At 34.9% G+C, this 26800-nt stretch overlaps 1 pseudogene; it reads right to left on the bottom strand.

Moving 5' to 3' along the window:
* Positions 1-22220: 22220 nt before the first annotated feature.
* Positions 22221-26441, bottom strand: LOC122050633 (annotated as a pseudogene).
* Positions 26442-26800: the final 359 nt, after the last annotated feature.

The following is a 26800-nucleotide window of genomic DNA, read 5'->3' on the forward strand; positions in this document are numbered from 1 at the left end:
CACTTTATTGGAGGCGGGTACTTTGACTTATGTCTTTTGATATGCATGATAATATGTTTAACATATAACAATAATTGTGTTATCTGTTTGTTTCGGTTGGTCGCTACATGATTAGTTACATGTTTGTTTGTTTATTTATGCTGCACTGCATGATGTCTACCTGATCACAAATGCTTTAGGTAGTGAACCAACCACATGCTATGATATGTTCTGGATCTAGGGTTTATTTGATACCCTATTTGATTGGTGTACCTTCTATTTGATACTTCTTCCAGTGGTACATACTTGTATCTAGTTATATGGACTATGTCATGTTTTTAGTGTCATGCATCATGATTGCATGCTGTGCGATTGTCGGCTCCACTATGGTTGAGCCCATCGCCAGTTACATGTACTGCACACACCACCACCATCCATGGATTAGTGGTATATCAGGCAGGTGTGTGGCGGTTCTGCTGTTTGGCTCCATTGGTCTAAGGACTCAGCGTGGTAGCCGGCAGTCAGTTCCGCTCTGTTTGGCTCTGTTGGCATTTAGTGTAGCAGCGTGGTAGCCGGCAGATGGTGGACTCTGTTTGGCTCCGTTGGTCAGGAGACTCAGCGTGGTAGTGTTAGAGTGTATACTAAAAGCCTAACTTTTGGTATAAACATTTATCTAGAAATAAGAATCACATTGGTCAAATGCCTACATTTATGATAAATGTAGTTGTTCAATTAATTTATATTGTAGATAACATGGTGTGTGGTGTCACACACAGAAGATCATGTTATCAGTACCTTATAAATTATAAACAGTAGCTCACGACCATAATGGAAAGGAACAAACCATTGGAAGGTCGTAGTGTAATTAGGTATTAGTTTATCTTAACTATATAATTACACTAGTACACTTAGAGTGTATTGAGTAGGACCATTAGAGGTCATTTCTTTTATACTGACTTTATAAAGAAACAAAGACCTCAGTTATTATGGAAGTGTGTGCTCTTAATCCTAATATAATAACAAGCATATATATTTGATATTTATTTCTTTAATTTATCAATGGGTGAGATTTAGTTCGATGAATCAATAAGCCCGATAAGTTGGGAAATGATATCACTTATAGTGTGTGTTGTTGATTATAGAAGGAAACTGTGTCCTAGTGATCTAGGTTGAGAATGTCCCTAAGAGGAGCTCATAAGGATTGTCATGTTAAACCCTGCAGGTGGACTTAGTCCGACATGACGATGAAGTTGAGTGGTACTACTATTAATTAAGTGAGTTGTCAAGAACTTACTTAATTAGTGGGCATTTGTTATCTTAAACACAGGGAGACTAACACACTCATAATAAGAAGGAGCTCAAAATGTAATTTGGGATTGGTGCGTAGTTCAATAATAGTTCTTTAGTGGAATGAATTATTATTGATGAAATTAAGTTGTGTGTTCAGGGCACGGGATGCTTAATTTCATCGGAGACCAAAACCAATTCCTCCTCTCGGTCCCTATCGTAGCCTCTAGTATATAGAGATTTATACCCACCGCATACCCACCTTCTTACCCATCCAATGGGGCCGGCCAAGCTAGCTTGGAACCCAAGCTAGGGCCGGCCAAGTCCAAGTGGATGAGGCATGTAGGTGGCCGGCCAAAGCATGGGTCCCAAGCTTAGGTGGCCGGCCACTAGAATATTTAAAAAGGATTTTTATTGAAATTATTTCTTATGTGGATATCATGATTTTAAAAGAGAGTTTAAAAATTAAAAATTTCCTTTTATAGCTTTCTACAAAAGATTAAGAAAAGAGATTAATCTCTTTCCTTATTTGTAGTTTAAAAGGATGGTTTTAATTTTTGGTAAAAACTTTCCTTATTTGTAAATCACCTACATGCTTAAAAGAAAGTTTAAAATTTGAAATCTTTCCTTATTTGTTGATTAAAGGAGAATTTTAAATTTTAAGAAAACTTTCCTTTTTAATCATGTTCATGATTTAAAAGAGAGTTTAAATTAAATATTCTCTTTTATAAGTCTCTACAAAAGATTAAGAAAAGATTTGATATCTTTCCTTATTTGTAGATTGAAAGAGATTTTAATTTATAGAGATAACTTTCTTTTTATCCACATGTTTAAAAGAAAGATTTTAATTTATTAAATTTCCTTTTTATAAACCAATCATGAAGGGATAAAAATTGTTAGAAATTTTTTATAAATTTCTGAGACAATTTAGGAAGTTTTAATTAATTTAAACTTTCCTTGTTTTGGAGAGAAGAGTGGCCGGCCATTGAAAATTTAAAAGAGAAAATTGTTTTAATTAAATAAATTTTCCTTTTTAATGGCAAAAGAATTAAGGAAGGTTTTATTAAATTTTCCTTATTTACCAAGACCAAGGATTATAAAAGAGGGGTAGAGGTGCCTTCATGGTTGAACAACTCTATTCTATTCTTCCTCTCTTTTCCTCCTTGGTGGCCGGCCCTAGCTTCTTCCTCTTCTCTTCTTCTTGTGGCCGGCGGCAATCCCTCTTGGAGCTCTTGATGGTGGCCGGTTCTAGCTAGGAGAAGAAAGAGAGAGAGGAGGTTTTATTTCTTGCATCCCTTGGAGCTTGGTGGTGGTGGCCGGACCTCTACTTCTCTTGGAGAATTTTGGTGGCCGAAACCTAGAAGGAAGAAGAAGGTGCTTGGTGGTTCTCATCTCGGAAGATCGTTGCCCACACAACGTCCGAGGTTAGAAGAGGAATACGGTAGAAGATCAAGAGGTCTTTCTAAAAGGTATAACTAGTATTTTTCCTTTCCGCATCATACTAGTTATTTTTGGAAATAATACCAAATACAAGAGGCTTACGATTCTAGTATTTCGAATTTATTTTCGATGTAGTGTTCTTATGTTTTCTTCTTTTCCTTGTGATTTGATTGTTCCTTTTGGTTAACCTAAAGTTATTTTAGGAAATTAAATATTATCTTTCTATAAAAGGTTTTGTCTAGTCGGTGGTGGTTGCTCCCATATCCAAGAAGGCCATGTGCCTCGCCACGTCAGTACTGGGAACCAATTATGGAAATTAATATTTAATGGAATTAATAACTTAGGTGATTTGGATCGAACGTGTTAAGTTCCGCAGGAGATCCAAGTCAAAACCTAAAAGAACAAATAGATTAAGTTTTGGATCAAACGTGTTAAGTTCCGCAGGCGATCCAAAATTTAATTTAAAAGAACACATGGTAGCTAGGAAAAGGTTCAGACCTTTGTACAAAATTTTTGTACAGTGGAACCTCTAGGCTTTCCGAGTAGCAACCAACAGGTAGCCGACAGAGATATCCTCCCCGTCATTGTGTACCGGGAGATGAGAGCATTGAGCTCTCCCATTTATGATTTGGGGCCAGAGGACAGGAGTACTCCGACAGCATACCGTCCACTCAGTCACTGTCAGGAGCAGTGATGTCCGAGTGCACGGTCACCATATGCATTTATTGCATTTTATTGTTTGTGATTGTTGCACTTATATGCTGCATTTATATGGATGCATTTGATTGACATGCATACAGGATTATGATTTTCTTCGGTCTGACGACCTGTTACCTTTGTACCTTGATTCCGGTTAGTACAGTTATCTCCTGATTTCGTTTCTCAGGAGACTGTACGCATGATTAGTGTTGTCTGTTATTTGTTTTATTATGCATATCAGTTGTACCTGCTGAGTGTTGGACTCACCCCGCCTCCATTGTTGATATTTTCAGGTTGAGGCTGTCCGGAGCAGTTCCAGTCGCTGGCCCCCCATATACACGTAGAGCTAGTTCTCTACTAGTTCGTTATTTGTTTTATTTTGGCCTTTTTCTATATCAAACTTTGTTTTAGTATTGTCTTTGGATTTTTCCTATGAATATTGTATGGAGTGACACCTTTTGATGGATTTTGATATGATATTGGATTTTATTTTTACTACGTGCCTGCCTGGACGGCAGAAGAGGTGAGTTCATTGGATTTGAGCTTTACGAGTGTAGTGGAGTAGGGTGGATTTCGAGTCAGAGTCCTATTGTTATTGATTACTATTATTAACTGCGTGGTTGTGACAGCCAGAGGCTGAATATCTTTATAAACTGCGTGGTGTTTGTTTTTATTTATTGTTATCATTCTAGCCGCCTGTGGCTGATGTATATGTGATATGTAGAAAGTTTCATATTGTCCGCCGTACAGGGGAGATGCTGCCGAAATTTCTTCGGACAGAGACTCCTCTGGGGCGTGACAGTTTCTATGTTGTTCCAGCCGTGTAGGCTGATGGTTATAGATGGTGGTTATGTGTTATTTTATTTTGTGCAGCCGAGTAGGCTGAGTATATTAAACTGAGTGGTTGTGTTGTTTCCATTTTCTATGGTATATATATTCTAGCCGAGTGTGGCTGATGTATATTTTGTATGTAGTAATGTTTCAGTATGTAGTAATGTATATTTTACATCCAGTCGTGCAGGCTGAGTATTTATTGTCCTGTCTTCCGCTGTGTCTGTTTCTATGTTGTTCCAGCCGTGTAGGCTGATGGTTATGGATGATGTTGGTATGTCAGTTATTATTTTTATTCAGCTGTGTAGGCTTATTAAACTGCGTGGTTGTGATAGTTATATTCTATATATATTCCAGCCGAGTGTGGCTGATGTATATTTTGTATGTAGTAATGTTTCAGATTGTCACCCATACAGGGGAGATGCTGCCGAAATTTCTTCTGGCAGGGACTCCTTTGGGGGCGTGACAATTTAGTGGTATCAAAGCTTAGGTTTTGCGAATCCTATTTTTATGTTTCAGGTTTTTGCGATTTGTTTCCATGTTTTGGATTTTTGAGTTAATCTGATCCCAATTTAGTGGTATCAGAGCGGGTTTACGATGTTTTTTGTTTTTTGTATTTTGGATTTTCGAAGGTTAGGTTGTGTGTTTTTGGGATTTTGATTTTTGACTGGATTTACAAATTGTTGAGCTAATCTGATACCAATTTAGTGGTATCAGAGCAGTTTCGATTTTGTTTCGGTTTATGATTATTTTCGAGTTAATCTGATACCAATTTAGTGGTATCAGAGCAGTTTCGATCTTGTTTCGGTTTATGATTATTTTCAAGTTAATCTGATACCAATTTAGTGGTATCAGAGCATGGTTCGAGTCAAATGCTGTGTTTTGTGTTCTGGAATTTTGATCTTGTTTCGGTTTATGATTTTCGATCTTCCGTTCGTTTTGTTTTCCCTTTGTAAGTTGATTTCTCGATTTGACTCTCGAGTTGTGGGACCAGGCAGTGGCAGGAATCTCCAAGCTATAGGAGGTATGTGGTATACCGTTATCATACACTTTTGTTAGTACTTGGTTAGTTGTTTATACCATGTATACTTGTTAAGTTGTTTATATCATGTGTTTATGTCATGTATGATTTGTGGTGTCAGTCATTGGTTAGATTTGATATGGTGATATGTTGTCCTTTGATGATCTATTAGTGGACATTAGAGTTGATGGTATATTATTTAGTCTTTGATGTTGATAGTAACTTAAAGAGTATGACGCCTTGATATTTATGGAGTTAGTGATTTTAGTTAAAGATTAGATTACAGAGTTTATACCAGTGATCTTATTTTTGGGTATGTTTGTTGTACAGACACGAGGAGTCCTTGATATTGCTATTTAGGTTTACAGTACCCTAGATATTTTTATGGACTCGAACTTGATATAGAAGATATAAATTCTTCTATAGCATCACACGTTAATAGGGTTTAGTGACTCCCCCTCTTTTTATATATATTTAAGTGAGAGACCTTAGTAGCACATAGGTTCAATAGAAACACCTGCTTGATCTTAGTGAACTATGGTTTGCTGATCAACAATGTCTTGGTCGAGGTGGAGGTAGGTTGAATTGAAGTTGCAAGCGTGACTCTATTCCATAGGTATCCTTTCACGAACAGCTTGTTCTCTTATAAGTTATTTGTGCTACTTGTCATCTTTAACGTCATACTTGTCATCTCCTATTATATCTTGCACTTCCTTCTAAGATGCAGTAATGTCGGACTGATCATATTCAAGGTTAACCTCATTGAGTCCCATGTTCTTTTGTCTAGTATAATCTCAAAGTGTAGCCCAATATCCATTCCAATATAGTTATAACGCTTCACTTTGTTGAACGATTCCTGCAAAGCTGGCCCAAATAGTTATAGATCTTTAGTGTGGTTGTTGAACAACTTTTTGCAAGTTGTTGGTGATAGACCTGTGTAAAATACTCACTACGGAGATGACTAATTCTCCTTGCCCTTCTATAGTTGGGTCTTGCTTCCTTGCTAGTGTATGCATGTGATTCTATTGGCATTTATGAATTACGATAGGATACTTTGGGAAATGAGGATAACATACTGCTTGATAAATAGAGGTTACTGGGCTCCGTCTCCCGGGCATGAAATGGAAGGTTATTATTAGGTACACTAGTGATCTGTCTTGTTTAATATGGTTTTGGGTATTGCCCATTTGATTGATTGTTACATGTTTGTTGGCCATCTATGATTTTGGATGATCCGCTTTGCAACTGGTCCTTTAATCATTTGTAGTGGTTTTCAAAGCATGAAAATCTAGAGAGAGTGGACAATTCTGTTTGATTCCTTTTGATGAATTATCTGGCCAGGGATGAAACTTCCCCTCTTAAGATACAATCTTCCGCATAGAAGCCCTTTATAAGTTTCGTTGTTGCACATAGTATTCTCATGATTGGTAGCTGTGCTACTTGTTAGTAAACTGGTACTTTTGATGAACTCAACTACATTAACTCAATTGTTTCCTAGTAAGTCTAGTAGGTTTGATTGATGATGTCGATAGTTTGAGCGCTATACAGCTGTTGAAGGTTTCGTGGATAGTGGGCGTTATGGATTTTCGAGATGATTGATTTACTCACGGTTGACTAGGTAGCAGTGTGAGTGTAGCGGAAGTATGGTGAACTTATAACCCACAAAGTCATCCCTTGAGGTTGGAGATTTGTTCATGAATACTTGGATGGAGCGGTATTAGAATATGTTGTTTGTTGTTACCCTAGGATGAAGATCCAGGAGTTGAGCAGGAAATTTGGGGACCAAATTTTTATTAGTGGGGGAGAATATAAAATACTGAAACAAATAATAAATAAATAAATAAAGTTTAATGGACGAAAAACCTTAACGGAATTTTTAGAAATTTGTAGAAATTTTCTGGGATTTAATTGGAGCTCATATGATGTATTTTGAGGGGATAAAATTATAGGCTTTGGAAAAGATCTGTTTGAAATCCCAATTAAATTGGGAGTTGATTAATTAAATTAACCTAACGTTAGTTTATTAAACCCTAGGTTTAATTATATAAATCTAACTTCTCCTTTCTCCTCCCTAATTTCCCTCGCCGAACTCCCTTAAGCCCCTGCCTCGCGACGCGCCTCCTTCCTCTCTTCTCGCGAGCCACCGCACCCTAGCCGGCGATTCCCTTCCCCTTCTCAAGTTTCCAGACGCCGCCGATCTCCTCCTCACGCGAACAAGCCACAACCGCCGGCGATCTCTCTTCCAGAACCCTCAACCTCTCGCGACCCCTCCTTCTCACGCGAGCACCACAGATGCTGCCGACCACCTCTACTCGACGCCGACCCCAGCGAGCCCTAGCTCCACCAGCATCCTTCGACCACGAGCTACGGGTAGCAGACCTTCCCTCTCCTCCTGGCACGTGCAGCGCACAGCCGGCGATCTCTTCTCCCTTGAGCCCCCACGCCGATGATCTCTCCCTCATAGGTATGGATGAGTGTTTATTTTGGTAAGCTAGCATAAGGATCCGAGTGTTGCTGGAGGAGTCTTGATCTGTTAAGCTTTTGGTTTCTTGTTGGATTGCTGATGAGGAGGGTTACAAGTGATCTTATATTCGGTTCTTTTTCATTGTGCTAAGTTCTGTGAGAGAGGGTTATGAGTTGGATGCAAGGGGTGGGTGATGGATTTGGTTTTTAATGCTGGGTTCTGTTCTTGATCCGGTTCTCTAAGGTTTTCTGGATTCGTGTTTGTCAAAAGGGAAGTGGGGTTTCTAATTAGATTGTTTCATGTTGTATCGGTGATGTTGAATCAATTTGGTTAGGGAATTGGCAATCGATTATTTGCTACATTGAGAGGGATCAAATTGTAATATTGAATTAGGTGGATTAATCAAGGGATAAGATCGATTTCAAGTTAATTAGTTGTAATCAATTTCATGGTTAGGTTGTGGTAGTCTAGCCAGTTGTTCAGTTGGTTAGAGATAAATGTAGTATTTGATCTATTTTATGTGTGGGATTAGTTGGTGTTACATAATTAGATTGAGATTAGGTTTTTTTTTCTATTTATGTATGGTAGAACCTAGTTATGATATATATCCTATATTGTAGGGTTTGATTCTGATTTGAAGCGAACTCTAAGGTGTGAAGATATTCCGGCACGATCTACGTATAAAGGCGGGTATTTCTTGCTTTGTTTTCTTTTAGTACTTTGACCTTAGTGCATGAATTATTTTGGATAAGGACTGTTTACCTTGACTCCACTCTTACTTTCCTGCACTTGATACTTCCACGCAATCTTTGAGAAATTCGTTCCATATCTATACAGTTTCTTGTTGTTGTCCGTGATCAGTAGCAGATACTAGATACCATGTTTGTATGCTTTGACTGTTATTTATTTATATATTATGTTGAGCATGCAGCCTTCATGTAGCATACCTGTTTCTGCTTATATATATATGATGACTGTTGCATTGTTTGCATCATATCATTGCATGCATGCCGCATCCTCGGCCACTCGAGAGAGTGGTAGCTGGAGTTGATGCCGCTTGTCCTGTCGTGCCGCACTCGGCCACTCGTGTGAGTGGTAGCTGGAGTACGAGCAACAGGGACCCCATCGCAGATGTAGCTAGTTAGCTACTATGCAACTGTCCCCTCGGCCATTCGTGTGAGTGGTAACTGGAGTGGTGTACAGTCTGTCACTGACCCGGCCTCTCGATCATACAGGGGTCATGGTGCGGAGAGGTGGGCGGGAGTGGCCATCCGTGCATACGCTGTTTATTTTTATATTTGTTTTGGCTATTGTTGTTTATATATGCAGATATTGCTTACTTGCTTCTGTTGTTCGCTTGTGTTGATATGCTTACTGGTGTTGAGATATGTGTTCGTTGTAGATGTCTAGTCATTGAAAATTGGTATATACCTTGCTTATTACCTATGTGGTTTTGAGCAGTACTGTAGCAGATTAGTACCAATTCTGACCTACTATACCTAGCCTAGGAAATGGTTTCAGGTATCAGTGCTTATTTTGGTTCTATTGTAGTATCTGCTATTCCTCTTATGAGACTGTATTCCTTTTGACATTCTCTATTGGTTTATTATGTTCATGCACTATCTCTTTCCTTACCCGCTGAGTTCCAATACTCACCACCTCGCAAAATGGTTTTCTTTCGCCAGGTAACAGGTAGATGAGTCATGGATGCTTGGAGAGATGTCGGCTGCCAGTCCCACGTCACACTCGAGGATAGTTTTCTTGTTTTGTTTTAGTATTGTTTGGATGGTATGTCGATTTTGTGTATTTTGTTTTTCAATAAGTCGATGTGAATTTTTGGAGTCTAGTCTGGTGGTTGCAGGTAATTTGGTTAGTGTCTTTGTCAGTCACACATTCGTTTTCCTTTTGTGATTTCCGCTGTGTTTACATCCAGTCGTGCAGGCTGAGTATTTATCGTTCTGTCTTCCGCTGTGTCTATTTCTATGTTGTTCTAGCCGTGTAGGCTGATGGTTATAGATGGTGGTTATGTGTTATTTTATTTTGTCCAGCCGAGTAGGCTGAGTATATTAAACTGAGTGGTTGTGTTGTTTCCATTTTCTATGGTATATATATTCCAGCCGAGTGTGGCTGATGTATATTTTGTATGTAGTAATGTTTCAGTATGTAGTAATGTATATTTTACATCCAGTCGTGCAGGCTGAGTATTTATTGTCCTGTCTTCCGCTGTGTCTGTTTCTATGTTGTTCCAGCCGTGTAGGCTGATGGTTATGGATGATGTTGGTATGTCAGTTATTATTTTTATTCAGCTGTGTAGGCTTATTAAACTGCGTGGTTGTGATAGTTATATTCTATATATATTCCAACCGAATGTGGCTGATGTATATTTTGTATGTAGTAATGTTTCAGATTGTCACCTATACAGGGGAGATGTTGCCGAAATTTCTTCTGGCAGGGACTCCTTTGGGGGCGTGACACCTCATTCCGTGAAAAAAATTGAGTAAATTTACAGTATCTTTTTTAAAATAATTTTGAAGAATGCACTAAGTAAAATCTCTCAAGAATATGTTTTAAAAAGTATTTCAAGACTTAAAGTATTTTTGCAAAACCATGATATAGAAGACTTAATGCTTGCAAAATTTCTTTGAAAGATATTTTTATAGAATACTTTTCAAAAATATTTGTAAAGAGTTTTTATCAAGCATCCTTGTTAAAGCTGAGTTCAAAAAATATTTTCAAGTAATTTTCAAGGAAATTCTCAACAAAATTCTCTAAGTAAAATTTTATTTTCAAGGAATTTTCAAAAAGTTTTCAAAAAGTTTGAAGAATATGATTTTAAAAAGATAATACTTGAACTAGGTTTAAAAGATAGTATTTTGAGTTTTGTAAGTAATTTTTCAAAAATATTTTTTAAGTAAATTTCAAAACCAGATTTCTTTAAATAATTATGTAAAGATAATTTTCAAAAAGTATTTTATTAAGAGATTTTAAAGATAATTTTCAAAAAGATTTGTAAAGAAGTTTTATCAAGCAATTTTTTTTTAAAAAAAAATGTTTTGAAACATTTATTCAAAAAGATGTTTTCAAAAGCAAGATTTTGAATGATATATAAAAAATATGCCCTTCAGTCAAGTCTCTCCCCCTTAATCAGACATTCCATTTAGATATCCTTGTTACCCACAAGGAAAACTTTTCTATGTGTATCTAAGGATGACGTTTGACTTAAGGTTCTAAAGACTTAGGCGATGAACAATAATAATTTATATAATACACCCAATCAATCATCAATCAAAACAAAATCTTTTAAATTTTAATTTTCTTAGCATCTCACCCATTTTAAATTTTCAAGTATGGTAATCCTATAATTGTGTGAGATGACTTTATTGATTTTGAATTTGTTGAAATTTAAATTGAATTTTAGTTAAACTTTGACTATTGTAAGTTAAATAGATGGTAACATTTATTTTGTGAATGAATTGAATTAATGTTTAGTTTAGAAATTGTAAAGTTATTAAGTGAATTTAGATAAGAATTGTTTTTAATAGCTATGGTTATAGGTTGATTGCTAGATTATTGATTGATTTAAACATAATTTAAAGGTTAGTTTCAATTTAATTTAGTATTATTATTAATTAGGTTAAGAATTATTATTAATTTCGTAGGAATTAATTAGGTAAAGATTTTAGGATTAGTTATAAAAATTTAATTTTGTTTAAGGTTAAAGTACTTTATTTGTTGATTAAAGTTAAGATTTCAAGTTGAGATTTATTAAGAATTAATTCAGTTTATTAAATTAATTTAATTAAGTTAAACTAGTTAATGATTAGGGTTAATTAATTAAGTTTTAAATTAGGTTTTAATTAAGTTTTAACATAATTTTAATTATGTTTTAAAATAATTTTAATTAAGTTTTAAAATAATTTTAATTAATTTTTTTAAAAAATTAATTAAGTTTTTTTAAAATAATTTAGTTTTAAATTAAGTTTTAAAATAAGTCTTAATTAAGTTTTAAATTAGGTATTAATTAAGTTTTAAATAATTTTAATTAATTTTTAAAATAATTTTAATCAAGTTTTTAAAATAATTTTAAGTAAGTTTTAAAATAATTTTAATTAAGTTTTAAAATAATTTTAATTAAGTTTTAAAATAATTTTAATTAAGTTTTTAAATAAATTTAATTAAGTTTTAAAATAATTTTAATTAAGTTTTTAAAATAATTTTAATTAAGTTTTTAAAATAATTTTAATTAAGTTTTTAAATAATTTTAATTAAGTTTTTAAAATAATTTTAATTAGGTTTTTAAATAATTTTAATTAAGTTTTTAAATAATTTTAATTAAGTTTTTAAAATGATTAATTTTTTTAAAATTAAGTTTAAAATAATTTTGATTAATTTTAAGTCTTTAATTAATTTTTAAAATAATTTTAATTAAGTTTTAAAATAATTTTATGTTTTTTAATTATGTTTTAAAATAATTTTAATTAAGTTTTAAAATAATTTTAATTAAGTTTTAAAATGATTTCAATTAAGTTTAAAAATGATTTTAATTAAGTTTTAAAATAATTTTAATTAATAATTTTAATTAAGTTTTAAAATAATTTTAATTAATAATTTTAATTAACTTTTAAAATAATTTTAATTAATAATTTTAATTAACTTTTAAAATAATTTTAATTAAATTTTAAAATAATTTTAATTAAGTTTTAATTATGTTTTAATTAAGTTTTAAAATAATTTTAATTAAGTTTAATAATTGATTTATTTAAGTTTGAAAATGATTTTAATTAAGTTTTAAAATAATTTTAATTAATAATTTTAAAATAAATTCAATTAAGTTTAATTAATTAAGTTTGAAAAAAGGTTATTGAACCCATGTTAGATTCAAACTTAGCTTTGGGTTAATCAAGCAGGCTTTATAAGGATAAGCTTTCAGTTCATTAGTGAGGCTTACGACCTTCTTGTGTATCAACGGTGGATCACTAGCTGAAGACTTCCAAACTATTCTCGCCTAAAAAACTTAATACTAAATTTTGGTCTAACTAGCCCATGTTTGACTGGGGTAGCTTCGGTCAGATCCAATAAGTCTAGTGCACCCGGTAGAATTTTATATTCAGCCTAGACATGCCTTCGACAAAGTTTCCTTGACGTACTATCATTATAATCCATTCCGATGCTATGTTATTAGGGTTTGGTAAACCTTTTATAACTAACCGTTCTAACAGCATAAAGAGAAGATGCTTGACAAGGTATTTAACAGATAAATATGCATGATCATAACAAGTCAAACAATTCAAACAAGTCATATTATTATTATTGTTTTTATTTATTATTGTTTAGTATTGTTTATTATTACTTTGTTATAGTTGTTTTATTTTTATTGTTGTTATATTATTATTATTTATTATTGTTATTGTTATTATATTATTTGTTATTATTGTTATTATATTATTGTTGTTGTTGTTTTATTGTTATTATTGTTGTTGTTGTTGTTGTTTTATTGTTATTATTATTATTATCAATATTGATTAGTTTCGTAATGAAAGGGTACATGATTATAATTAAGTTTATAAAAGTTTTGTTTCAGATTTGGTTTTGATTTATAACTGAAATCAAGATTTTGTGAGTTGATAAAATTATTAATAATGTTTTCTAATTTATCAATTTTATTTTCAAAATATTATTTTGTTTTTCTAGTTATCTAAAATTTGATTTTGTATTTAATTTATAGTTTTGTTTCTTATGTTTATTTTCTAAATTTTTAGTTAGGTTCTGTTTATTGTTAGTTAATTTTAGATAATTGTTATTTTGATTTAAATTCAAATTATCTTGAATAAATAAGTTTTGATTAACTAGATCTAGGTCTTGATTAAAGTTTGGGTCGAATTGATCAATTTTGGTTATATTTAAATTTTTATTAATTAAATTGGTTTTGTTAAGTAACGTAGGATTTTCATGATGTTTTAAATTCTTAGCACAATTCAAACAAGAAGAATCTAGAGCATGCAAATTTTCGTATAAATTAAATTTATTTACCATATTTGCTCCCCCTGAATCCTTGGGTATTTTCTCCAGACATTGAAATTTGTAGTGTCCCATCTTTTTTCACTTGAAACATTCGATGTGATCCTTCCTTTTCCGAACTCTAGGCATCAGTTCCTCCTTTGCCTCTAGTTGTACAGATCGACTCATCCGACATTTATTTTTGTAGTGTCCTTTTTCTCTGCACTTGAAACATGTTATGTGTTCTTTAAATTTTGAATTTACAATATTACCTTCTGAATCTTTATTAGGATTCTCCCCCTTGACCATTGCTACTTCAGATTCAGGCTCGAACATTTGGTTGGGCTTGGGTTCGGGTTTGGACACTTGTTCTGACTCGAGTTCGGATCCATCAGCCTCCTCCTCAGCTACCATTGCGATGAAGCTGATTTCGTCTTGTTCTTCTAGATCTGATTCTGAGGATTGCTCTCTGAATTCGGACTCAGATTTGAACTGACTTTCGCCTTGATCTTCTAGCCTCGACGAAGTCTCGTGAAGCTCAATCAATTTGGTCCACATCTCAAAAGCGTTCTTGTAATTTTCTAATTGACACAAAATTTTGTTAGGCAAAACACTAATTAATATATCTATTACCTTTGTGTTTGCATGTGGGTTCCAAGAAGTTTGTCTCAGTGCGATCCAATTGTCAAAACTCTCACTTCCATAAAAGATTCCATCATTCGTCTCTAGATATTGAAATAAACTTGATTGTACAGTGGAGGTTCGTAGATGTTTATTCCTTCTTAATAGGATGTCGACATTCTTGCAAGAAAAAAATAGAAAACAAATTTCCAAGACTTGTGTCTTGGGATTAGCGGTGCGAGATAAATAGAGATAAGAAAAATATTCTAAAAGAAAAGAAAAAGTTTTAAAAAAGCTTTGAAAATCGGTTAAGAACTTTCAGAGCTAACGAGGTTCTGATACCAATTGATAGATCGAGTAGTGCGATAGAGGGGGTGAATATCACGCTTTTCAAAACTCTTCGTTTCGTATTTTAAAACACAAAGTTAAGCAGCGGAAAGTAGAAAGAGACACAATTCGTTTACTTCGTTCAGAGCCTAGCTCGACTCCTACTTGAAGGCCCATTGTCTTTGACCGCACCGATGGGCAAAGCAATAATCCTTCTTTCTGAAATCCTCAGAAAGAAGTGAATCGTACAATGGAGCAAGATAGTAACACCCTACTATCTTGCTTAAATAAAATTACAATGCAAGCTTAAATTAAATTATACCGACAAGTGAATTGCAGATGAGGCTTAGGTCGGTACTCCAGATGATGTTGCTTGCTAAGCTGACGAAGATGATTAGCGTGAGCAGCTTGCAGAGGAGCACAAGATTTGATCAGAAAGTTCTATATAGCCTCTATCTTCGAGCCTGTTTATATAGGTGTACTGGAGGTTCGGTCGACCGATCCCACTGTTCGGTCGACCGAACCCGCTCCCTTCCTTCCTGGCTAAAATTCGAAGCTAGCTCGATCTTTTGCATTTACTGGTCTTTAATGGTTCGGTCGACCGATCATGCCTTTCGGTCAACCAAACAGCTTCCTTCCCTGTTCATCATGATTTTGTCGAGATCATCCTTTAATGCTGAATAAATGCTGATTGGATCGGTCGACCGATCCCCAGGTTCGGTCGACCGATCAGCTTATTTCCTTTGCTGCTGATCGGTGCTGATGATCTGTCTTGTGCTGAGTCACTATGGTTCGGTCGACTGATCTTACGGTTTGGTCGACCGATCAGGCTTTGATCCGACTTGGACTCAGTTCTGATATGATCTGATTTCTATGCTGATTCTGCTTGGTTCGATCGACCGATCCTACTATTCGGTCGACCGATCAGCTCAGATCTACAAAACAGTATTAGACAAAAAGTCTCTAAAAAACAAATGTTAGAGGAATAATATAAAGCAGGAATAATATGTAAGATAGTAGGATTGTCTTGATCTCAACTTTTGAAAGGTTCCCGGTTTCTTCAGTTGGATCAGCGACCTAAGGTTGTTCCCTTCGGGAACCCGACCTCACTGTCGCTCCTCTAGTTGTTTACCTCTACTTACCTGCCAAACATTAGTCCTCCAGACCTGTTTGGACTTTTGCCTGCTCAGTGTCTGATCGCCCGATCCACTAAGACTTTTCCTGCAATACTACATTAGCCAACAACAATAATAGTAATACAGAATACAATGGTAAATCTAAACCTAGATTTACCGAGATTCGCTGGTCCGGTCGACCGCGCACGGTCGACCGGAAACCATCCGATCATCCTTGCTTGGAGTTCACTCCTCCAAGACTTCTCGTTACCTAAGGTTACCACCTCCTAGGATTTTCTCCACTTGGCTTCACTCACCAAGACTTAGTATTCGGCTACCCAGGGATCAAGTCCTCCAGACCTATCCACCTGGCTTCCTCGATATACTAAGATTTCCGTTACCTAGCCTACAACTAGGACTCAGTATTCAGCTACCCAGGGATCAAGTCCTCCAGACCTATCCACCTGGCTTCCACGATATACCGAGATTTTTTTCCTTGCCTAGCCTCCAACTAGAACTTCCCTTGATCAAACTTCATACTTAAACATATTTAAACATATTTGTCTGACATCAAAACCTTAGAGGTCAATTGCACCAACAGATATCCATCGTCAAACCTGGGAATTTGGCCTAGTTCACCTCAAACAAGTCGTATCTGAGTAATATATGACAAATCTTCCCCACCTCTAACATCTTAAATCTCACTTTGGCCAATACAAACACACTCATGCCACGCCAAACCCTCCAATTTCCTTGAAGTCAACTTTGCCCTCAAGCACCACTCTGACTCACACCATCTCATAAGAAATCCATCATGAAACCTAGGAATTTGGCTTAGTCCACCTCAAACAAGTCACATAAGTAACATATGACAAATCTTCCCCACTTGTGACATCTTAAATCTCACTTTGGCCAATACACACACTCATGCCACGTTAAACCCTCCAATTTCCTTGAAGTCAACTTTGCCCTCAAGCACCACTCTGACTCACACCATCTCATAAGAAATCCATCATGAAACCTGGGAATTTGGCCTAGTCCACCTCAATCAAGTCGCATGAGCTTGGCAAAATTGATTGTGTTGCCAAGCTCCACCTAAATGAACCAAACTTAATCCAATTCAAGCAAATTCAACCTAAATTTGACCATAGAACCAATGACTCTATCGCCTTAATATGCTCTAATCCACCACCCAACATCAAGGTTTTAGGTAGGATCAAAGTTCCAGCAGGTTCACTATCTAACAAAGCCTTAGTAAAATCTAGAGAGAAAAGTATGCTGCATTGATTTAAAGGTTCATATTGATTAGTAAATATAACTAAAAATAGTAATAGTATGTGCTCTATGCAGATACCTTACGGTGGGATGTGAATGCAAGAACACATTCTATTGCAAAACACACTGAGAATGTAAGCACGATTCTCTAGTCTCGCATTACTTCTTTTCCAACGGAGGATATATGCTTACATGTGAGAGCACATTATTCAAACGGGCAATCGCTTTGTGGTGAATGATATCTTGCATCATGAAACTTTAATTAAACACTAAGAAACTGTATATAATTCATACACACCACTTATGCTCGTTTTGTGAAATGGAACTTTTGCAACCAGGCTAAGGAGTTCACAAGCTGCAACTTGTGAAAATATGTAGAATACAGACATGTTTTAAACAACTTTTCCTTTTTTGGTTTCTAATCTAACCAACTGTAATAATTAAGATTATTAAACTTAGAAGTTTGGTTGCTGAGAACAAAATCAAAAGTTGCCGCATACCTGTTCTCTTATCTGTTGGGTATTTCAAGACTTATGCTTTTAGTCGTTGGAATTATACTTGTTAAGAAAAAACTCTTCTGACAATGGGTACAAGACTTCTCCTATTTATACTAGTCTATGCTTCAACTAGTTCTATGTACTTGCAACATACATGTATCTAAAATTAAATGAAATACATGCTTTGATTACTAGTTCATGAATCTTAGTCATGAATCCTATTTATTCTAGACATTCATGCATATGTCTTGTACATTCATTTATGGAAAAGCATTAATCTTCAATACTCCTCCTTAATGTTTTTCCCTTGATCAGATCATGTAATTCGAACATGATTTCGAAGTTGCTCGATTTTTCCTGAGCTTACTGCTTTAGTAAAACCATCCGCTAACTGCTTGTTTGTGTTGATGAACTTCAACTGAATTTTTTTATCACTCACGAGATCTCGTATGAAATGATGTCGAAGTTCAATATGTTTCGTCCTTGCGTGAAAAACTGGATTCTTTGTCATCGCAATAGTAGAGTTATTATCACAGAAAATTGTTATAGGGGCCTCTTGCTTTTGCTCAACATCACTTAAAATTCTTCTTAGCCAAACAGCTTCACAAGCAGCATCGGTGGCTGCAATATATTCGGCTTCTGCTGATGAGAGTGATACCGTCTTCTGCTTCTTAGATACCCAAGAAATAATTTTCGAACCCAAGCAAAATATATATCCGGATGTACTTTTGCGGTCATCGAGTGATCCAGCCCAATCGCTATCGGTATATCCAACAAGTTTATTTTCTTTTTCTTTGACATACTTGATACCAAGCTTTCTTGTTCCTTGAAGATATCTCAAAATCCTTTTAGCAGCTGCATAGTGTAGCTTGCTTGGTTCGTGCATAAACCTTGAGATCAAGCTGACAGAATATACAATGTCAGGTCTTGTATTTGTCAAGTAGATCAATGAGCCGACTAAGCTTCTGTATATTTTTGCATCAACTTTAGCTGCTCCATCATCTAGCTGCAACTTCTCATTAGTTGCCAATGGAGTTGAGATTGATTTGCAATTGCTCATTTGAAAATTTCTTAATACTTCGTCAAGATATTTTTCTTGAGACATAAAAATCTCTCCTTTGGATTGTCGAACTTGAATCCCAAGAAAATACTTCATGAGACCCAAGTCTGTCATCTCATATTCTTTCATCATAGCTTCTTTAAATTCTTTCACCATATAAGGATTAGTACCAACATATATCAAGTCGTCGACATAAAGGCACACAATTAGAAAATCTTGCGCACCTTTCTTTACATATAATGATGGCTCATTCCGACTTTGTTCGAATCCTTGTGATTGAAAATAATGGTCAATCTTGCTATTCCAGGCCCTTGGTGCTTGCTTTAAGCCGTATAGTGCTTTCCGAAGCCGGTAAACATTTTCTTCTTTTCCTTCGATAACATAACCTGCTGGTTGCTCCACATAAACTTCTTCCTTCAAGTCACCATTGAGAAACGCGGATTTTACATCCAATTGATAGATCGGTAACTCCAATTATGCTGCAACAGCGAGAACAATTCGTATCGTCTCCATGCGAGCAACTGGTGCAAATGTCTCTGTGAAGTCAACTCCAGGTTGTTGAGAATACCCCTTTGCTACTAGACGAGCTTTATGTTTGTGAATTGAGCTATCTTCCTTGAATTTTGTCTTGTAGATCCATTTAACCCCGATCACATTTTTTCCTTTGGGAAGATCTATGAGCTCCCATGTTTTGTTTTTTTCAATGCTGATAATTTCTTCGTTCATTGCCTCGTGCCATACTTCTTGATTTTCAGCTTGCTCATAAGTTTGTGGCTCATATGTAAAAAATGCGACATCACAAGAATCATATATGTCTCTTAAGCTTCGAACTTTTCTTACAGGGCTTTCTACTCTGGATAGATATCTCTATTACTTGATGTATTTGCACCTTCACTTGTGTTTGATTGATCAATCATCTTTGGTAAAAAAATAGGCGGTGTTGGCTGAGATACAATCTTCTCTTTATCGCCCCAATTCCACGACTGCATTTCATCAAAAATAACATCTCGAGAAATTATGAGTTTATTTGTCCTTGGGTCCAATAATCGATACCCTTTGGGCTCGTCGCTATAACCGACAAAAATATGTTTTTCTCCTTTTTCATCAAATTTTTCTCTTTGCTGAAATGGAATATGAGAATATGCGATGCAGCCAAAAACTTTAAAATTATTTACCTGTGGCTTCCTCTGAAGCCATGCCTCATATGGAGTCTTATTTGGAACCGCTTTTGTTGGTGACCGGTTCAAAATATACACAGCTGCATTTACAGCTTCTGCCCAAAATGATTTTGGAAGTCCTTTACCCGCCATCATGCTACGAGCCATCTCCACTATGGTGCGATTTTTCCTCTCGGCGACTCCATTTTGTTGCGGGCTATATCGAACTGTCAACTGCCTTTGGATCCCCTTCTCTTTGCAATAATCCATGAAGGCATTTCCAATAAATTCTCCTCCACGATCTGTGCGAAGAATTTTTATTTTTCTCCCACACTGATTTTCTACAAGTCTCTTGAACTCCAACAATTTTGGGAATGCTTCTGACTTTTGGTTGAGTATATAGACCCACATCATCCTGGTGTAGTCATCCACGAATAAGAGAAAATACTTGTAATTGTTGAGAGATGGAGTTTGCGTTGGTCCGCAAATATCTGCATGTACCAACTCGAGAGGGACTTTGGCTCTATAAGATATTTTTGGAAATGGTAGCCGATGCATTTTGCCGAAAATGCATCCTTGACATGGTTTATCTTGGTATGGAAAATTTGGAAGCCCAAATACCATTTTCTTTTTTTTAGTAAATTTAAACCTTTGTAGCTCAAATGTCCATACCTCAAATGCCAGATCTTATGATCTCCATCCATCATGCTTTGAAGTGCAACTTTCTCGGCTAATGGCAAGTTTAGAGGAAATACTTTATTCTGACTCATCTTAATTCTTGCCATCGTGAGTTTCTTCTGCTTGTCAATAATGACACAATGATCATTATTGAACTCCACCTTGTAGTTTTTCTGCAAGAGCTGGCCAACACTCAATAAATTGAGTTAATTCCGCCACATAAAGGACATCTTTGATGATATTGTCTTTCCCTTCTTTTGTCTGAATAGAAACCGCACATTTTCCAGTAATTTTAAGTGCTTTGCCATCTCCAATCTTTACCTCTGATGAAAATGATTCATCGATATCCACGAACATCTTCTTATTTCCAGACATATGGTTGCTGCAGCCGCTGTCCACATACCAAATATTCTCAAGTTGCTGTTGAGAATTTAAGCATGAATAAAATACCTGATCGGCTTCATTTTTTTCAAAGAAGTTTGCCTCCTTTGTCTCATCCTCATCTTGAAACCAACAGTCTTTTTTTGAGTGATTTGCATTTCTGCACCTTTTGCATCTATTCCAACAACTTTGAGTGTCATGACCATTTCTTCGGCATATGCGACAATAAGAATCTGAATCTTGATTCTTGAATCGCGAGCTAGAGTTACCTCTTCCTCCTCTACCTTGACCACGAGTATTAGAATTTTGAAATCTGCCACGACCTCTTCCTTGCGATGCTCTTTGTGCCGATATATTCTTCTTCTCTTGCGGGCTGTCTTTCTCTTTTTGAGAAACATTCATTTTTCCTTGAAAAGCTTGTTCCAAGGTTTGAGTAGAGAATCTGTTCATCCTCTTTTCATGGGCTTCAAGAGAACCCATGAGTTCATCCAAAGACAATTTTGATAAATCTTTGGATTCTTCGATCGCTGCAACTATATGCTCAAATTTCGCTGGCAAACATCGTAGGACTTTCTCTATAATCTTTTTCTCTTCTAGAGTATCTCCATATCCTCGAATTTGATTTATAACTGTTAAAACTCTGGAGAGAAAATCTTGCACATTTTCGGAATCCTTCATTCCCAAATTATCGAAATCTCGCCATAGATTTTGCAATTTAATTGTGATTACCTTCTCATGGCCTCCGAACTGATTTTTTAGAATTTGCCAGGCCTCTTTTGCGGTCTTAGCAATCGTAATGCGCGGAAGAATTGATCGGCTCACCCCTTGATGCATAAAGGACAAGGCTTTTGCATCCTTCGTCTTGTTCTCTTTATGCTCTTTTTTCTGCGCATTTGTAAATGCCGCAACCTCCTCCGGAGTATGAGCAATATACCCCTCATCAATAACATCGCATAATTTGTGAGACACGACTACGGTCCTCATAAGCACGTTCCATAATTCAAAATCTTGACCAACAAAGATGGGGATACCTTGTTGGGAATATGTGAACGCGAGTTCTTGGTTGCTTGTAGACGCCATTGATAAATATGCGAGAGATATTTAGAACCAAAACCTTTCGCTCTGATACCACAAAATATGTTGGGTATTTCAAGACTTATGCTTTTAGTCGTTAGAATTATACTTGTTAAGAAAAAACTCTTCTGACAATGGGTACAAGACTTCTCCTATTTATACTAGTCTATGCTTCAACTAGTTCTATGTACTTGCAACATACATGTATCTAAAATTAAATGAAATACTTTGATTACTAGTTCATGAATCTTAGTCATGAATCCTATTTATTCTAGACATTCATGCATATGTCTTGTACATTCATTTATGGAAAAGCATTAATCTTCAATATTATCATCCTTTCCCTTGGTTCTTTTGGATTTTCGTAAGCTTCGGGAAGTTTGATCAGACTCCTCACTGAATAATTTATTATACTTCTCTAGTAGCTTATTCTTCTCCTCCAATAAATCAAGGACTATATATATATGCATCTGCTACCTTCCCGACAATTGACTTAGTTGGATATTTCCTGCCAAATGACTCAAGTGACTGGAAGAGCTGCAAAGTTGGAATAGCATAAAGAGGAAATGTGAATTTCTAGAATTATTTGACTACATAATCAACTCAAAACATCAAAAAGAAATTATGTTCAGATTATACAACCTCCTGAATAAAGTCTTGAAAACAATTTAAATATTGTGTAAATACCTATTTGTCAATGGGTATATGTCAAGAAAGTGTACCTTTACAAGCCTTTCTAGCATGTTATTATGATAATAAATTGAAATCATAAGATCACAAAACCGCCAAGGAACTGAATGCAAATCATAGATGATTTTCTTCATCCAAATTCTGTGAGCTTCCTCAGCCCTGTTGTCTTTTTCTAATGCACGAATTAGTTGCTCATATGTACCCATTGTTGTTCCTTGACCTTTGCTCAAAATCCACTTTATCACCTAAAGAAGATCATAGTTGATCTAATTCAATACTGCAAGCTGAAAAGGGAATGTACAATAATAAAAAATGCTAAAATAGTACAATAATAACAAGACTTCAATTAAAAACATTAGAGTACTTCAATAGAAATACTTGCACAACTCTATGCCAATATAATGTTCCTCCTTTTCAAGAACAAGAATAGCTTTTTTGAGTGAAACCAATGGAAAGCTATTCTCCCGTGCCACCCAAGCATCAAGGGTACCATATACAGCTTCTTTAGATTCTTCAAGGGTCAGAAGCTAGGAAAGAATAACCAGTAAAGTATATGTGACACACGATATGCTGAAGAAATTAAACATTTTTGCCAATATATAAGAATAGACAGATAACTATCGCTCCCCATGGAACAAAAATACTCCGATTTTAATTGCACAAACTTTAAATAGAAAATCACCCTTATAGATGTTATACTGTAAGAATTACGTTGATAAACAGTACTTAAAGAATGGATATTTCATTATCCATATCATTATTGGTAAGGACAATTCCTTATTTCAAGCTTTTGATTACTTGTGAACCAATTTGTACAAAGCTTTTAATTGGAACTTATTCCTTCATAACTATTATCAAAAGAAAAATAAGAAATTCACATACTATATTAACAAGGAATATTCGTTTCTATGCAATAGAGATGTTCTTCCCTATATTTGACTCCGTTGCATTCTTGGAACTTGAATTTTACAAATCCTGTACGCAGATGAATTTTAAACAATTATTCTTTCAGTTAAACTATAAAAAAATATATGTACCATTATCTGACATGATGTCAAGAAACAAATAACTTAAAGTATAATAATTTGTTTCATGAAATATTTGAATAAAAAATACAAAATTCTAGAATCTTAATATGACCAGTACTAACTTCATTCAATAACTAAAATCAAAACATATCCACCTAAACACATGAGATAGACCTACTTCCCTTCTCATATATCACTAAATATAATGTTTGAAGGAAAAATATCAAAAAAAAACTAATATTAGCTTTAGAAACTAAGCTCCACTTAGGGGAAAAATGTTTTTGAAATTTTATATTGAATAAAAAGAAAATTTCGAGGAACAAAATGAATTTCAATTTTCAGTCACTAAAAATTTATAAACATGTTTGCTAGATCGTCAGTACTCTCTATGGCAATGACATAGAATTGCACAATGGCATTATACAAAATATAATGTCAGTGACCATCATGTACCTCTTGGAAAATCCTTCCGAATGATGGGTCAATTACATACATATTGGGAAAAACTTCAAAGCCTGCAATGTTGGTACTCATGGTGGTGAGTAAAAAAGAACACCAACTCAAGACATCTGCGACACGGTTCAGACTTCTGACTTAGTGCCTTAAGTATAAAGGTGAACTCTTGTAAGTAAGTCATCCACTTGACATGTCACTTGATCAACTTGTGTTGACCATTGATGCACTTTAATGATTCATGATCAATAAACAAGATGAATTTCTGTACTAGGTAGTATCATCAATGCTTTAAGAATTCATTACAAGAAAAAAGGTTAAAGATAACAGTTTCTTACCGTTGTGGTAGGCAATTTAAAACTATTGTTAAAGACCCTGTTGTTAAAAGCACACGCTCAAAGACAACAGTGCAAAACCGTTGTCTTTTCTTTGAGTGTGTGCTTTTAACAACAGTTTTATACTGCATATGACAACGGTGAAAAATCGTTATCTTTTTTTAGATAAAAATAATAAAAAAATTATATATAATTTTCTAGTATTATAAATCATTCAAAATACTAAATTTGAAAATAAAATTTAATATATAATTTTCTAACATTCGAAAATAATATTTACAATGCATGAGATTTTTCTGCTTAGATGCTAGTGAAGAGGTGCCACTGTAGCTCCCAGTGTTCCTTGACCTGCTAAAGCCTTTTATTTTTTTGACTTTTCTGCATTCTTCCCAATACTCTTGAGGACACCTGCTCGAATAAAGATATATATTACAAATTAGAAATCAAAATTGTACACCAGATTCTAATTGCACGACCTAAATGTCATATAACCATCAAATAATTGAAATGTAATATTATTACATTTCATGCATCTCAAGATAAGCTTCTAAGAAAAAATAGACCTCAATAGAAGAATAATTGTATGAAAAAAACAGACCTCTTGCAACTCTCAGCAAATTTGAAGGGCATAGGTGACAATAAGAGATAGATTTCATATCAAGATTCAATCTTTAAGAAAGAATCATGTGAATCATGAGCATATGCAGTTGTGACGGGAATAAAACATCAAAATTCAAAAATCTACAAGAAAAAAGTGAAAAAGAGGGACACAATTTGCATTAAGAAGTGATTGATCACACAGTATTAAACATTTATCTATAAGGAATCTGAACTTTTTACATAATTAATAATGAAAACAACCAAACTATTTAGAACTATTATGAACACTATATAAAAGAGTTAAATTATTCAAAGTATACATGTTTCATAGACATAATGAACTATTATGAACACTGCATCATTTTCCTCAGCAACAGAAGCTTGTTGAGATTCATTATGAACGAGAAGTTTGATTTACATAATTGGTAGTAACATGTATGCAAAAACAAAACAACTAAAAATTGTAAAACAATAAATATGAAGGTCAATACTTAGAGTTACTCAAGGAACATGAATACTTGCAATCAAGCAAGAGTTAGCAACTAACATAGAAGCTCAGTAAACTGAGAGAAAAAAATCCCTGATGACATAGTTCAAAGCCAGAAAAACTGAGACAAAACAATTTATCAATACAAAACAATATAATACCTTGTAGTAGATGAAGTTTGGAATTGGATGGTCTAGAACATCTAAGTCGGCAGCTTTATCAAAAGCATTGATGAACATCTACAAAATCAATAATTAGGATTCCATGCCAAGTCTCTATAGCATTTACAAATCATGACAATCAGAAAAGGCATTCTTATAGTTAAAAGTCACCATAAATTTGACCAAATCAAAAGGCGCTATAATAATGAAGCATTGTGCATTCATAAGAAAGTACTGTAACATCATACAAGGGTTTTTTTCCCTCGAGATGGCTGGAAACATTTTGACACTTTGCATGTTTGGCTACTAATTTTAGGTTGCCCATAAACTAGGAATTGGATGTGGGTCAAAACCAACAAACATGTAAACACAAAAGACTCGAAAAGCTAAGACCCAAGCCTTGCCTTGGCTAAACTGGATATAGGAGTAACACATGCAAACTAAATAACTAGAGGCCAGAAAACAAATAGTGCATCTATGACACTAATTAAAATCCCCAAAACATGTTACTGAAAAAATAATGATATATATTTTTTAATATCTCTAGTTCACATAAGACAAAGTGTGTTGATGAGACTTAATCTCCAAAACATGTTATAGGAAAAGAATGATGAAAAAAAATTTGAATATCTCTAGAAAAAAAAATTGAATATCTCTGGTACACATCTGTTCACAACTATGAAAGTGGAAAATGTTTCCATGATACATTAACACTCGTAAAATGGGGAGTTAAAAATACAGTATAATGCAAACCTGCAAAGAATATCTTGGCAACAATGACCATGGCTGGGACTAGCTTCCACAACAAAACCAACTATAGAGAGAACTATTGTAAAATATCAAAAAATGGCGAATAATGATAAGGGAATTTTTTGAAATTTATGAGAATTTTTTTGGAATTTTTCGGAGCTCGTATGGACAAGTTTACGGGGATAAAAACGGGTCTCTGGGAAAGCCTATTTAGGCTACCCCATTTTAACGAGGAAAAATTTTCTTTTCCTTTTTATTTTTCTTTTCTTTATTTTCTTTTCTCCTCCCCGTGCGTGTGGCCGACGTCGTTCCCCAACACTGAATTCCTTTTCCTCTCGCGCCGAGTCTTCTTCCCCGCCGAATCCTTGCTCTAACCGCCACTCGACGGTTCCA

Source organism: Zingiber officinale, chromosome 3A (genome assembly GCF_018446385.1).
Source record: "Zingiber officinale cultivar Zhangliang chromosome 3A, Zo_v1.1, whole genome shotgun sequence".
NCBI lineage: Eukaryota > Viridiplantae > Streptophyta > Magnoliopsida > Zingiberales > Zingiberaceae > Zingiber > Zingiber officinale.